The 12587-nt window shown below is 33.6% G+C and overlaps 10 non-coding genes across 10 annotated transcripts; 5 read left to right on the forward strand and 5 right to left on the reverse strand.

The window, feature by feature from the left end:
* Positions 1-27: 27 nt before the first annotated feature.
* TRNAQ-CUG (transfer RNA glutamine (anticodon CUG)) lies at positions 28-99 on the reverse strand. Its single transcript has one exon. It is a non-coding gene; the product is annotated as a tRNA-Gln (tRNA).
* Positions 100-1647: 1548 nt separating this feature from the next.
* TRNAQ-UUG (transfer RNA glutamine (anticodon UUG)) lies at positions 1648-1719 on the forward strand. Its single transcript has one exon. It is a non-coding gene; the product is annotated as a tRNA-Gln (tRNA).
* Positions 1720-2544: 825 nt separating this feature from the next.
* On the reverse strand, positions 2545-2616 carry TRNAQ-CUG (transfer RNA glutamine (anticodon CUG)). Its single transcript has one exon. It is a non-coding gene; the product is annotated as a tRNA-Gln (tRNA).
* Positions 2617-4164: 1548 nt separating this feature from the next.
* TRNAQ-UUG (transfer RNA glutamine (anticodon UUG)) lies at positions 4165-4236 on the forward strand. The gene has a single exon. It is a non-coding gene; the product is annotated as a tRNA-Gln (tRNA).
* An 825-nt stretch (positions 4237-5061) lies between these two features.
* Positions 5062-5133, reverse strand: TRNAQ-CUG (transfer RNA glutamine (anticodon CUG)). Its single transcript has one exon. It is a non-coding gene; the product is annotated as a tRNA-Gln (tRNA).
* A 1548-nt stretch (positions 5134-6681) lies between these two features.
* On the forward strand, positions 6682-6753 carry TRNAQ-UUG (transfer RNA glutamine (anticodon UUG)). Its single transcript has one exon. It is a non-coding gene; the product is annotated as a tRNA-Gln (tRNA).
* Positions 6754-7578: 825 nt separating this feature from the next.
* Positions 7579-7650, reverse strand: TRNAQ-CUG (transfer RNA glutamine (anticodon CUG)). The gene has a single exon. It is a non-coding gene; the product is annotated as a tRNA-Gln (tRNA).
* A 1548-nt stretch (positions 7651-9198) lies between these two features.
* On the forward strand, positions 9199-9270 carry TRNAQ-UUG (transfer RNA glutamine (anticodon UUG)). The gene has a single exon. It is a non-coding gene; the product is annotated as a tRNA-Gln (tRNA).
* An 825-nt stretch (positions 9271-10095) lies between these two features.
* Positions 10096-10167, reverse strand: TRNAQ-CUG (transfer RNA glutamine (anticodon CUG)). Its single transcript has one exon. It is a non-coding gene; the product is annotated as a tRNA-Gln (tRNA).
* A 1548-nt stretch (positions 10168-11715) lies between these two features.
* TRNAQ-UUG (transfer RNA glutamine (anticodon UUG)) lies at positions 11716-11787 on the forward strand. The gene has a single exon. It is a non-coding gene; the product is annotated as a tRNA-Gln (tRNA).
* The last annotated feature ends 800 nt before the right edge of the window (positions 11788-12587 follow it).

Here is a 12587-nt window from a genome sequence, read left to right on the forward strand (position 1 = left end):
TTAAACAGTGAATCTCATTATTGTAGTAGGTCCCACCGAGATTTGAACTCGGATCGCTGGATTCAGAGTCCAGAGTGCTAACCATTACACCATGGAACCCTCTCACACAAGAGTGCCTTTTCCAATGAGACAAAAGAGAGCGCATCAGTGATGTCCTTCTCTTATATTGATAAAAAGATATCTCATTTGAATGGTCATAGTGGATAGAGATTTAATGTGATTTGATTCTTTTCAGCTATATTCTCTATAAAAGTGTTAAATATTCAAATGTTTATCTGAATATAAAAGTTATATCACAATGTTCATCTTTGCCTGTAGCATAATAAAACAGTCTACATTTCCAGACTACTGAAGCAATGTCTCTGTCTCCTGCATGGGTGGCTCGATAGAGCAATGGTTGGCAATTTGGACTTTGCATCCAATCATCCGATTTGAAACCTTGGAGGGACTTTTTTTATTACTCTTGAGCTTTTCCATTTCTTCATCTTTGTTCATTGATAGCTCAAATCCAACACCAGTAGGTTGAAAGAGTCAATTATTGAATGCTTTCAAAATGTCCATCAGCTTGAACAAGTTACATCAATACAAACTTTACAATACTTTGACATCAAATTTCTTCACAAAGTAGTTAGCCATTATAAAATCATATCCTGATTTTCTCAAACGCATTTCAGACGGGTGATTCACAGCATCACTTTTTTAAGCTTTCCCGCTATTGATAAGGCGAAAATAGCACATTTTGAATGAGAAGTTTTCTTCAATCAAACATAGAGGAACCCAAATGATGATCTCATTCAGCTAGTAAAAATGTTGTTTTATATTAGTATGGAAATCGTGAAAAGAAAATGTTTTTCATGCTGATTTACAACAGTTGATCTCCAATCGTAAAATATAAGCTTTTGGTCGGAGGCATGACAGGTACTGATCAAATTCTCATTTTTGAACTTCATTCACAAATCATATGATAAGCTTTGTATACATCAACTGTATTGTTGGATCAATAATGAGTAAAAAGTGACTATCTCAATTTCAGGACATATAAAAGAGAAAGAAGTAGAAACTCATGTTTCAAATGCTGAGAGGCAACAACTGTTCATGATTTTCACCTCCACTAATTATATTTATTTTTATAATCTATATGTTTATATGTTCCTATAAATATACAGAGACATATAGCTATATATACAGAGATACATATGTACAGGTTGATTTTTACATGTTTATAAGTAAATGTGATGTTGTTCCAAATAAAACTTTTAAGAACTGAATGGAAAAGAACATTGTAATGTTCAGATAAGTCCCACTGAAATTTGTACTCAGATCCCTGTTTTCAGAGTCCAGAGTGCTAACCACGACACCATCCACCCTCCCGTACCAGGGTGAGCTTTCCATTTTGACAGAAGAGATTTGCCTCAGGGGGCAACTTATCTTTCATTGAAAAATATTATCTCACATAAAAACCACTGTTCAACAGAGTTATAACGTTATTTGAGTCTTTTGGGCAACATCCTTCCCCAACATAGTTCAATATGCAAAAGTTTACCAGAATAGGAAAGCAATCCAATTCAGTTTCTCTTTGACAGTAGAATATTAAAAACTTTGACATTTCCACATTGCTGCAGCAGTTTGCACTCCTTTCACATGGGAGGTTCCATGGTGTAATGGTTAGCACTTTGGACTTTGAATCCAATGATCCGAGTTCAAATCTCGGTGGGACCATTTTATGACTCTTGACCAAATCATTTTCTTTCAAGTGTATTCATTAATATCACATATCTAATACCGGTAGGGTGAAAAATTAATTTATTGATTATACTCTAAAAGTTTACTAGATGTGAGCAAATAATAGAATTTTTACAATACCTGGAAACTAAATGGCTCAAAATAATGAGAGATTTTACAAACTCACTCTGGTTTCTCAAACTCATCACAGGGGCTTGATGCACGACATTACTTTTTAAAATCTTACTGTTATTGATAAGGGGAACAAGGAACTTTTTAATTGCAAAGCATTCATTAAAACAAAACTTGAGGAGTCAAACTTTGTATTACGGGGACCGAAGATGTGCAGTTTGAATAATAATCTTGAAATTCAGACGTACAAAGATTTTACACACTGATTTTCAACAGTAAATCCACAACCAATAAAGTTGAATCTTTTGAAAGACATGTCAAAGGTGTGAATCTGAAATTCACTTTCAAAGAAATTCACAATGAAATGCACTGTGTAAGTCCAGCATGTTGTCAGCTAAGAAATCAGCAAAAATGAACTATCTCATTACTGGCCATATAGATGAGAAAGGAAAATAAACTCATGTTTACAATGTGGATGTGAAAGAACAGTTTCTAGGTTCAACTTCAATATTTATGTTTATGAATAATTGATATGTTCATATTGTCTAACAGCTATCTAGATGGATAATGCTATGTATGCATCTATACATACTTATGCGTTCATACGCATCAGTATAAAACATTGATATTAGGTTTTTTCTAGACCAAATTCTAAAAAATGAGTTAAACAGTGAATCTCATTATTGTAGTAGGTCCCACCGAGATTTGAACTCGGATCGCTGGATTCAGAGTCCAGAGTGCTAACCATTACACCATGGAACCCTCTCACACAAGAGTGCCTTTTCCATTGAGACAAAAGAGAGCGCATCAGTGATGTCCTTCTCTTATATTGATAAAAAGATATCTCATTTGAATGGTCATAGTGGATAGAGATTTAATGTGATTTGATTCTTTTCAGCTATATTCTCTATAAAAGTGTTAAATATTCAAATGTTTATCTGAATATAAAAGTTATATCACAATGTTCATCTTTGCCTGTAGCATAATAAAACAGTCTACATTTCCAGACTACTGAAGCAATGTCTCTGTCTCCTGCATGGGTGGCTCGATAGAGCAATGGTTGGCAATTTGGACTTTGCATCCAATGATCCGATTTGAAACCTTGGAGGGACTTTTTTTATTACTCTTGAGCTTTTCCATTTCTTCATCTTTGTTCATTGATAGCTCAAATCCAACACCAGTAGGTTGAAAGAGTCAATTATTGAATGCTTTCAAAATGTCCATCAGCTTGAACAAGTTACATCAATACAAACTTTACAATACTTTGACATCAAATTTCTTCACAAAGTAGTTAGCCATTATAAAATCATATCCTGATTTTCTCAAACGCATTTCAGACGGGTGATTCACAGCATCACTTTTTTAAGCTTTCCCGCTATTGATAAGGCGAAAATAGCACATTTTGAATGAGAAGTTTTCTTCAATCAAACATAGAGGAACCCAAATGATGATCTCATTCAGCTAGTAAAAATGTTGTTTTATATTAGTATGGAAATCGTGAAAAGAAAATGTTTTTCATGCTGATTTACAACAGTTGATCTCCAATCGTAAAATATAAGCTTTTGGTCGGAGGCATGACAGGTACTGATCAAATTCTCATTTTTGAACTTCATTCACAAATCATATGATATGCTTTGTATACATCAACTGTATTGTTGGATCAATAATGAGTAAAAAGTGACTATCTCAATTTCAGGACATATAAAAGAGAAAGAAGTAGAAACTCATGTTTCAAATGCTGAGAGGCAACAACTGTTCATGATTTTCACCTCCACTAATTATATTTATTTTTATAATCTATATGTTTATATGTTCCTATAAATATACAGAGACATATAGCTATATATACAGAGATACATATGTACAGGTTGATTTTTACATGTTTATAAGTAAATGTGATGTTGTTCCAAATAAAACTTTTAAGAACTGAATGGAAAAGAACATTGTAATGTTCAGATAAGTCCCACTGAAATTTGTACTCAGATCCCTGTTTTCAGAGTCCAGAGTGCTAACCACGACACCATCCACCCTCCCGTACCAGGGTGAGCTTTCCATTTTGACAGAAGAGATTTGCCTCAGGGGGCAACTTATCTTTCATTGAAAAATATTATCTCACATAAAAACCACTGTTCAACAGAGTTATAACGTTATTTGAGTCTTTTGGGCAACATCCTTCCCCAACATAGTTCAATATGCAAAAGTTTACCAGAATAGGAAAGCAATCCAATTCAGTTTCTCTTTGACAGTAGAATATTAAAAACTTTGACATTTCCACATTGCTGCAGCAGTTTGCACTCCTTTCACATGGGAGGTTCCATGGTGTAATGGTTAGCACTTTGGACTTTGAATCCAATGATCCGAGTTCAAATCTCGGTGGGACCATTTTATGACTCTTGACCAAATCATTTTCTTTCAAGTGTATTCATTAATATCACATATCTAATACCGGTAGGGTGAAAAATTAATTTATTGATTATACTCTAAAAGTTTACTAGATGTGAGCAAATAATAGAATTTTTACAATACCTGGAAACTAAATGGCTCAAAATAATGAGAGATTTTACAAACTCACTCTGGTTTCTCAAACTCATCACAGGGGCTTGATGCACGACATTACTTTTTAAAATCTTACTGTTATTGATAAGGGGAACAAGGAACTTTTTAATTGCAAAGCATTCATTAAAACAAAACTTGAGGAGTCAAACTTTGCATTACGGGGACCGAAGATGTGCAGTTTGAATAATAATCTTGAAATTCAGACGTACAAAGATTTTACACACTGATTTTCAACAGTAAATCCACAACCAATAAAGTTGAATCTTTTGAAAGACATGTCAAAGGTGTGAATCTGAAATTCACTTTCAAAGAAATTCACAATGAAATGCACTGTGTAAGTCCAGCATGTTGTCAGCTAAGAAATCAGCAAAAATGAACTATCTCATTACTGGCCATATAGATGAGAAAGGAAAATAAACTCATGTTTACAATGTGGATGTGAAAGAACAGTTTCTAGGTTCAACTTCAATATTTATGTTTATGAATAATTGATATGTTCATATTGTCTAACAGCTATCTAGATGGATAATGCTATGTATGCATCTATACATACTTATGCGTTCATACGCATCAGTATAAAACATTGATATTAGGTTTTTTCTAGACCAAATTCTAAAAAATGAGTTAAACAGTGAATCTCATTATTGTAGTAGGTCCCACCGAGATTTGAACTCGGATCGCTGGATTCAGAGTCCAGAGTGCTAACCATTACACCATGGAACCCTCTCACACAAGAGTGCCTTTTCCATTGAGACAAAAGAGAGCGCATCAGTGATGTCCTTCTCTTATATTGATAAAAAGATATCTCATTTGAATGGTCATAGTGGATAGAGATTTAATGTGATTTGATTCTTTTCAGCTATATTCTCTATAAAAGTGTTAAATATTCAAATGTTTATCTGAATATAAAAGTTATATCACAATGTTCATCTTTGCCTGTAGCATAATAAAACAGTCTACATTTCCAGACTACTGAAGCAATGTCTCTGTCTCCTGCATGGGTGGCTCGATAGAGCAATGGTTGGCAATTTGGACTTTGCATCCAATGATCCGATTTGAAACCTTGGAGGGACTTTTTTTATTACTCTTGAGCTTTTCCATTTCTTCATCTTTGTTCATTGATAGCTCAAATCCAACACCAGTAGATTGAAAGAGTCAATTATTGAATTCTTTCAAAATGTCCATCAGCTTGAACAAGTTACATCAATACAAACTTTACAATACTTTGACATCAAATTTCTTCACAAAGTAGTTAGCCATTATAAAATCATATCCTGATTTTCTCAAACGCATTTCAGACGGGTGATTCACAGCATCACTTTTTTAAGCTTTCCCGCTATTGATAAGGCGAAAATAGCACATTTTGAATGAGAAGTTTTCTTCAATCAAACATAGAGGAACCCAAATGATGATCTCATTCAGCTAGTAAAAATGTTGTTTTATATTAGTATGGAAATCGTGAAAAGAAAATGTTTTTCATGCTGATTTACAACAGTTGATCTCCAATCGTAAAATATAAGCTTTTGGTCGGAGGCATGACAGGTACTGATCAAATTCTCATTTTTGAACTTCATTCACAAATCATATGATATGCTTTGTATACATCAACTGTATTGTTGGATCAATAATGAGTAAAAAGTGACTATCTCAATTTCAGGACATATAAAAGAGAAAGAAGTAGAAACTCATGTTTCAAATGCTGAGAGGCAACAACTGTTCATGATTTTCACCTCCACTAATTATATTTATTTTTATAATCTATATGTTTATATGTTCCTATAAATATACAGAGACATATAGCTATATATACAGAGATACATATGTACAGGTTGATTTTTACATGTTTATAAGTAAATGTGATGTTGTTCCAAATAAAACTTTTAAGAACTGAATGGAAAAGAACATTGTAATGTTCAGATAAGTCCCACTGAAATTTGTACTCAGATCCCTGTTTTCAGAGTCCAGAGTGCTAACCACGACACCATCCACCCTCCCGTACCAGGGTGAGCTTTCCATTTTGACAGAAGAGATTTGCCTCAGGGGGCAACTTATCTTTCATTGAAAAATATTATCTCACATAAAAACCACTGTTCAACAGAGTTATAACGTTATTTGAGTCTTTTGGGCAACATCCTTCCCCAACATAGTTCAATATGCAAAAGTTTACCAGAATAGGAAAGCAATCCAATTCAGTTTCTCTTTGACAGTAGAATATTAAAAACTTTGACATTTCCACATTGCTGCAGCAGTTTGCACTCCTTTCACATGGGAGGTTCCATGGTGTAATGGTTAGCACTTTGGACTTTGAATCCAATGATCCGAGTTCAAATCTCGGTGGGACCATTTTATGACTCTTGACCAAATCATTTTCTTTCAAGTGTATTCATTAATATCACATATCTAATACCGGTAGGGTGAAAAATTAATTTATTGATTATACTCTAAAAGTTTACTAGATGTGAGCAAATAATAGAATTTTTACAATACCTGGAAACTAAATGGCTCAAAATAATGAGAGATTTTACAAACTCACTCTGGTTTCTCAAACTCATCACAGGGGCTTGATGCACGACATTACTTTTTAAAATCTTACTGTTATTGATAAGGGGAACAAGGAACTTTTTAATTGCAAAGCATTCATTAAAACAAAACTTGAGGAGTCAAACTTTGTATTACGGGGACCGAAGATGTGCAGTTTGAATAATAATCTTGAAATTCAGACGTACAAAGATTTTACACACTGATTTTCAACAGTAAATCCACAACCAATAAAGTTGAATCTTTTGAAAGACATGTCAAAGGTGTGAATCTGAAATTCACTTTCAAAGAAATTCACAATGAAATGCACTGTGTAAGTCCAGCATGTTGTCAGCTAAGAAATCAGCAAAAATGAACTATCTCATTACTGGCCATATAGATGAGAAAGGAAAATAAACTCATGTTTACAATGTGGATGTGAAAGAACAGTTTCTAGGTTCAACTTCAATATTTATGTTTATGAATAATTGATATGTTCATATTGTCTAACAGCTATCTAGATGGATAATGCTATGTATGCATCTATACATACTTATGCGTTCATACGCATCAGTATAAAACATTGATATTAGGTTTTTTCTAGACCAAATTCTAAAAAATGAGTTAAACAGTGAATCTCATTATTGTAGTAGGTCCCACCGAGATTTGAACTCGGATCGCTGGATTCAGAGTCCAGAGTGCTAACCATTACACCATGGAACCCTCTCACACAAGAGTGCCTTTTCCATTGAGACAAAAGAGAGCGCATCAGTGATGTCCTTCTCTTATATTGATAAAAAGATATCTCATTTGAATGGTCATAGTGGATAGAGATTTAATGTGATTTGATTCTTTTCAGCTATATTCTCTATAAAAGTGTTAAATATTCAAATGTTTATCTGAATATAAAAGTTATATCACAATGTTCATCTTTGCCTGTAGCATAATAAAACAGTCTACATTTCCAGACTACTGAAGCAATGTCTCTGTCTCCTGCATGGGTGGCTCGATAGAGCAATGGTTGGCAATTTAGACTTTGCATCCAATGATCCGATTTGAAACCTTGGAGGGACTTTTTTTATTACTCTTGAGCTTTTCCATTTCTTCATCTTTGTTCATTGATAGCTCAAATCCAACACCAGTAGGTTGAAAGAGTCAATTATTGAATGCTTTCAAAATGTCCATCAGCTTGAACAAGTTACATCAATACAAACTTTACAATACTTTGACATCAAATTTCTTCACAAAGTAGTTAGCCATTTTAAAATCATATCCTGATTTTCTCAAACGCATTTCAGACGGGTGATTCACAGCATCACTTTTTTAAGCTTTCCCGCTATTGATAAGGCGAAAATAGCACATTTTGAATGAGAAGTTTTCTTCAATCAAACATAGAGGAACCCAAATGATGATCTCATTCAGCTAGTAAAAATGTTGTTTTATATTAGTATGGAAATCGTGAAAAGAAAATGTTTTTCATGCTGATTTACAACAGTTGATCTCCAATCGTAAAATATAAGCTTTTGGTCGGAGGCATCACAGGTACTGATCAAATTCTCATTTTTGAACTTTATTCACAAATCATATGATATGCTTTGTATACATCAACTGTATTGTTGGATCAATAATGAGTAAAAAGTGACTATCTCAATTTCAGGACATATAAAAGAGAAAGAAGTAGAAACTCATGTTTCAAATGCTGAGAGGCAACAACTGTTCATGATTTTCACCCCCACTAATTATATTTATTTTTATAATCTATATGTTTATATGTTCCTATAAATATACAGAGACATATAGCTATATATACAGAGATACATATGTACAGGTTGATTTTTACATGTTTATAAGTAAATGTGATGTTGTTCCAAATAAAACTTTTAAGAACTGAATGGAAAAGAAAATTGTAATGTTCAGATAAGTCCCACTGAAATTTGTACTCAGATCCCTGTTTTCAGAGTCCAGAGTGCTAACCACGACACCATCCACCCTCCCGTACCAGGGTGAGCTTTCCATTTTGACAGAAGAGATTTGCCTCAGGGGGCAACTTATCTTTCATTGAAAAATATTATCTCACATAAAAACCACTGTTCAACAGAGTTATAACGTTATTTGAGTCTTTTGGGCAACATCCTTCCCCAACATAGTTCAATATGCAAAAGTTTACCAGAATAGGAAAGCAATCCAATTCAGTTTCTCTTTGACAGTAGAATATTAAAAACTTTGACATTTCCACATTGCTGCAGCAGTTTGCACTCCTTTCACATGGGAGGTTCCATGGTGTAATGGTTAGCACTTTGGACTTTGAATCCAATGATCCGAGTTCAAATCTCGGTGGGACCATTTTATGACTCTTGACCAAATCATTTTCTTTCAAGTGTATTCATTAATATCACATATCTAATACCGGTAGGGTGAAAAATTAATTTATTGATTATACTCTAAAAGTTTACTAGATGTGAGCAAATAATAGAATTTTTACAATACCTGGAAACTAAATGGCTCAAAATAATGAGAGATTTTACAAACTCACTCTGGTTTCTCAAACTCATCACAGGGGCTTGATGCACGACATTACTTTTTAAAATCTTACTGTTATTGATAAGGGGAACAAGGAACTTTTTAATTGCAAAGCATTCATTAAAACAAAACTTGAGGAGTCAAACTTTGTATTACGGGGACCGAAGATGTGCAGTTTGAATAATAATCTTGAAATTCAGACGTACAAAGATTTTACACACTGATTTTCAACAGTAAATCCACAACCAATAAAGTTGAATCTTTTGAAAGACATGTCAAAGGTGTGAATCTGAAATTCACTTTCAAAGAAATTCACAATGAAATGCACTGTGTAAGTCCAGCATGTTGTCAGCTAAGAAATCAGCAAAAATGAACTATCTCATTACTGGCCATATAGATGAGAAAGGAAAATAAACTCATGTTTACAATGTGGATGTGAAAGAACAGTTTCTAGGTTCAACTTCAATATTTATGTTTATGAATAATTGATATGTTCATATTGTCTAACAGCTATCTAGATGGATAATGCTATGTATGCATCTATACATACTTATGCGTTCATACGCATCAGTATAAAACATTGATATTAGGTTTTTTCTAGACCAAATTCTAAAAAATGAGTTAAACAGTGAATCTCATTATTGTAGTAGGTCCCACCGAGATTTGAACTCGGATCGCTGGATTCAGAGTCCAGAGTGCTAACCATTACACCATGGAACCCTCTCACACAAGAGTGCCTTTTCCATTGAGACAAAAGAGAGCGCATCAGTGATGTCCTTCTCTTATATTGATAAAAAGATATCTCATTTGAATGGTCATAGTGGATAGAGATTTAATGTGATTTGATTCTTTTCAGCTATATTCTCTATAAAAGTGTTAAATATTCAAATGTTTATCTGAATATAAAAGTTATATCACAATGTTCATCTTTGCCTGTAGCATAATAAAACAGTCTACATTTCCAGACTACTGAAGCAATGTCTCTGTCTCCTGCATGGGTGGCTCGATAGAGCAATGGTTGGCAATTTGGACTTTGCATCCAATGATCCGATTTGAAACCTTGGAGGGACTTTTTTTATTACTCTTGAGCTTTTCCATTTCTTCATCTTTGTTCATTGATAGCTCAAATCCAACACCAGTAGGTTGAAAGAGTCAATTATTGAATGCTTTCAAAATGTCCATCAGCTTGAACAAGTTACATCAATACAAACTTTACAATACTTTGACATCAAATTTCTTCACAAAGTAGTTAGCCATTATAAAATCATATCCTGATTTTCTTAAACGCATTTCAGACGGGTGATTCACAGCATCACTTTTTTAAGCTTTCCCGCTATTGATAAGGCGAAAATAGCACATTTTGAATGAGAAGTTTTCTTCAATCAAACATAGAGGAACCCAAATGATGATCTCATTCAGCTAGTAAAAATGTTGTTTTATATTAGTATGGAAATCGTGAAAAGAAAATGTTTTTCATGCTGATTTACAACAGTTGATCTCCAATCGTAAAATATAAGCTTTTGGTCGGAGGCATGACAGGTACTGATCAAATTCTCATTTTTGAACTTCATTCACAAATCATATGATATGCTTTGTATACATCAACTGTATTGTTGGATCAATAATGAGTAAAAAGTGACTATCTCAATTTCAGGACATATAAAAGAGAAAGAAGTAGAAACTCATGTTTCAAATGCTGAGAGGCAACAACTGTTCATGATTTTCACCTCCACTAATTATATTTATTTTTATAATCTATATGTTTATATGTTCCTATAAATATACAGAGACATATAGCTATATATACAGAGATACATATGTACAGGTTGATTTTTACATGTTTATAAGTAAATGTGATGTTGTTCCAAATAAAACTTTTAAGAACTGAATGGAAAAGAACATTGTAATGTTCAGATAAGTCCCACTGAAATTTGTACTCAGATCCCTGTTTTCAGAGTCCAGAGTGCTAACCACGACACCATCCACCCTCCCGTACCAGGGTGAGCTTTCCATTTTGACAGAAGAGATTTGCCTCAGGGGGCAACTTATCTTTCATTGAAAAATATTATCTCACATAAAAACCACTGTTCAACAGAGTTATAACGTTATTTGAGTCTTTTGGGCAACATCCTTCCCCAACATAGTTCAATATGCAAAAGTTTACCAGAATAGGAAAGCAATCCAATTCAGTTTCTCTTTGACAGTAGAATATTAAAAACTTTGACATTTCCACATTGCTGCAGCAGTTTGCACTCCTTTCACATGGGAGGTTCCATGGTGTAATGGTTAGCACTTTGGACTTTGAATCCAATGATCCGAGTTCAAATCTCGGTGGGACCATTTTATGACTCTTGACCAAATCATTTTCTTTCAAGTGTATTCATTAATATCACATATCTAATACCGGTAGGGTGAAAAATTTATTTATTGATTATACTCTAAAAGTTTACTAGATGTGAGCAAATAATAGAATTTTTACAATACCTGGAAACTAAATGGCTCAAAATAATGAGAGATTTTACAAACTCACTCTGGTTTCTCAAACTCATCACAGGGGCTTGATGCACGACATTACTTTTTAAAATCTTACTGTTATTGATAAGGGGAACAAGGAACTTTTTAATTGCAAAGCATTCATTAAAACAAAACTTGAGGAGTCAAACTTTGTATTACGGGGACCGAAGATGTGCAGTTTGAATAATAATCTTGAAATTCAGACGTACAAAGATTTTACACACTGATTTTCAACAGTAAATCCACAACCAATAAAGTTGAATCTTTTGAAAGACATGTCAAAGGTGTGAATCTGAAATTCACTTTCAAAGAAATTCACAATGAAATGCACTGTGTAAGTCCAGCATGTTGTCAGCTAAGAAATCAGCAAAAATGAACTATCTCATTACTGGCCATATAGATGAGAAAGGAAAATAAACTCATGTTTACAATGTGGATGTGAAAGAACAGTTTCTAGGTTCAACTTCAATATTTATGTTTATGAATAATTGATATGTTCATATTGTCTAACAGCTATCTAGATGGATAATGCTATGTATGCATCTATACATACTTATGCGTTCATACGCATCAGTATAAAACATTGATATTAGGTTTTTTCTAGACCAAATTCTAAAAAATGAGTT

The sequence above is a fragment of the Triturus cristatus genome, chromosome 5_2 (assembly GCF_964204655.1).
Source record: "Triturus cristatus chromosome 5_2, aTriCri1.1, whole genome shotgun sequence".
In the NCBI taxonomy this organism is placed as follows: domain Eukaryota; kingdom Metazoa; phylum Chordata; class Amphibia; order Caudata; family Salamandridae; genus Triturus; species Triturus cristatus.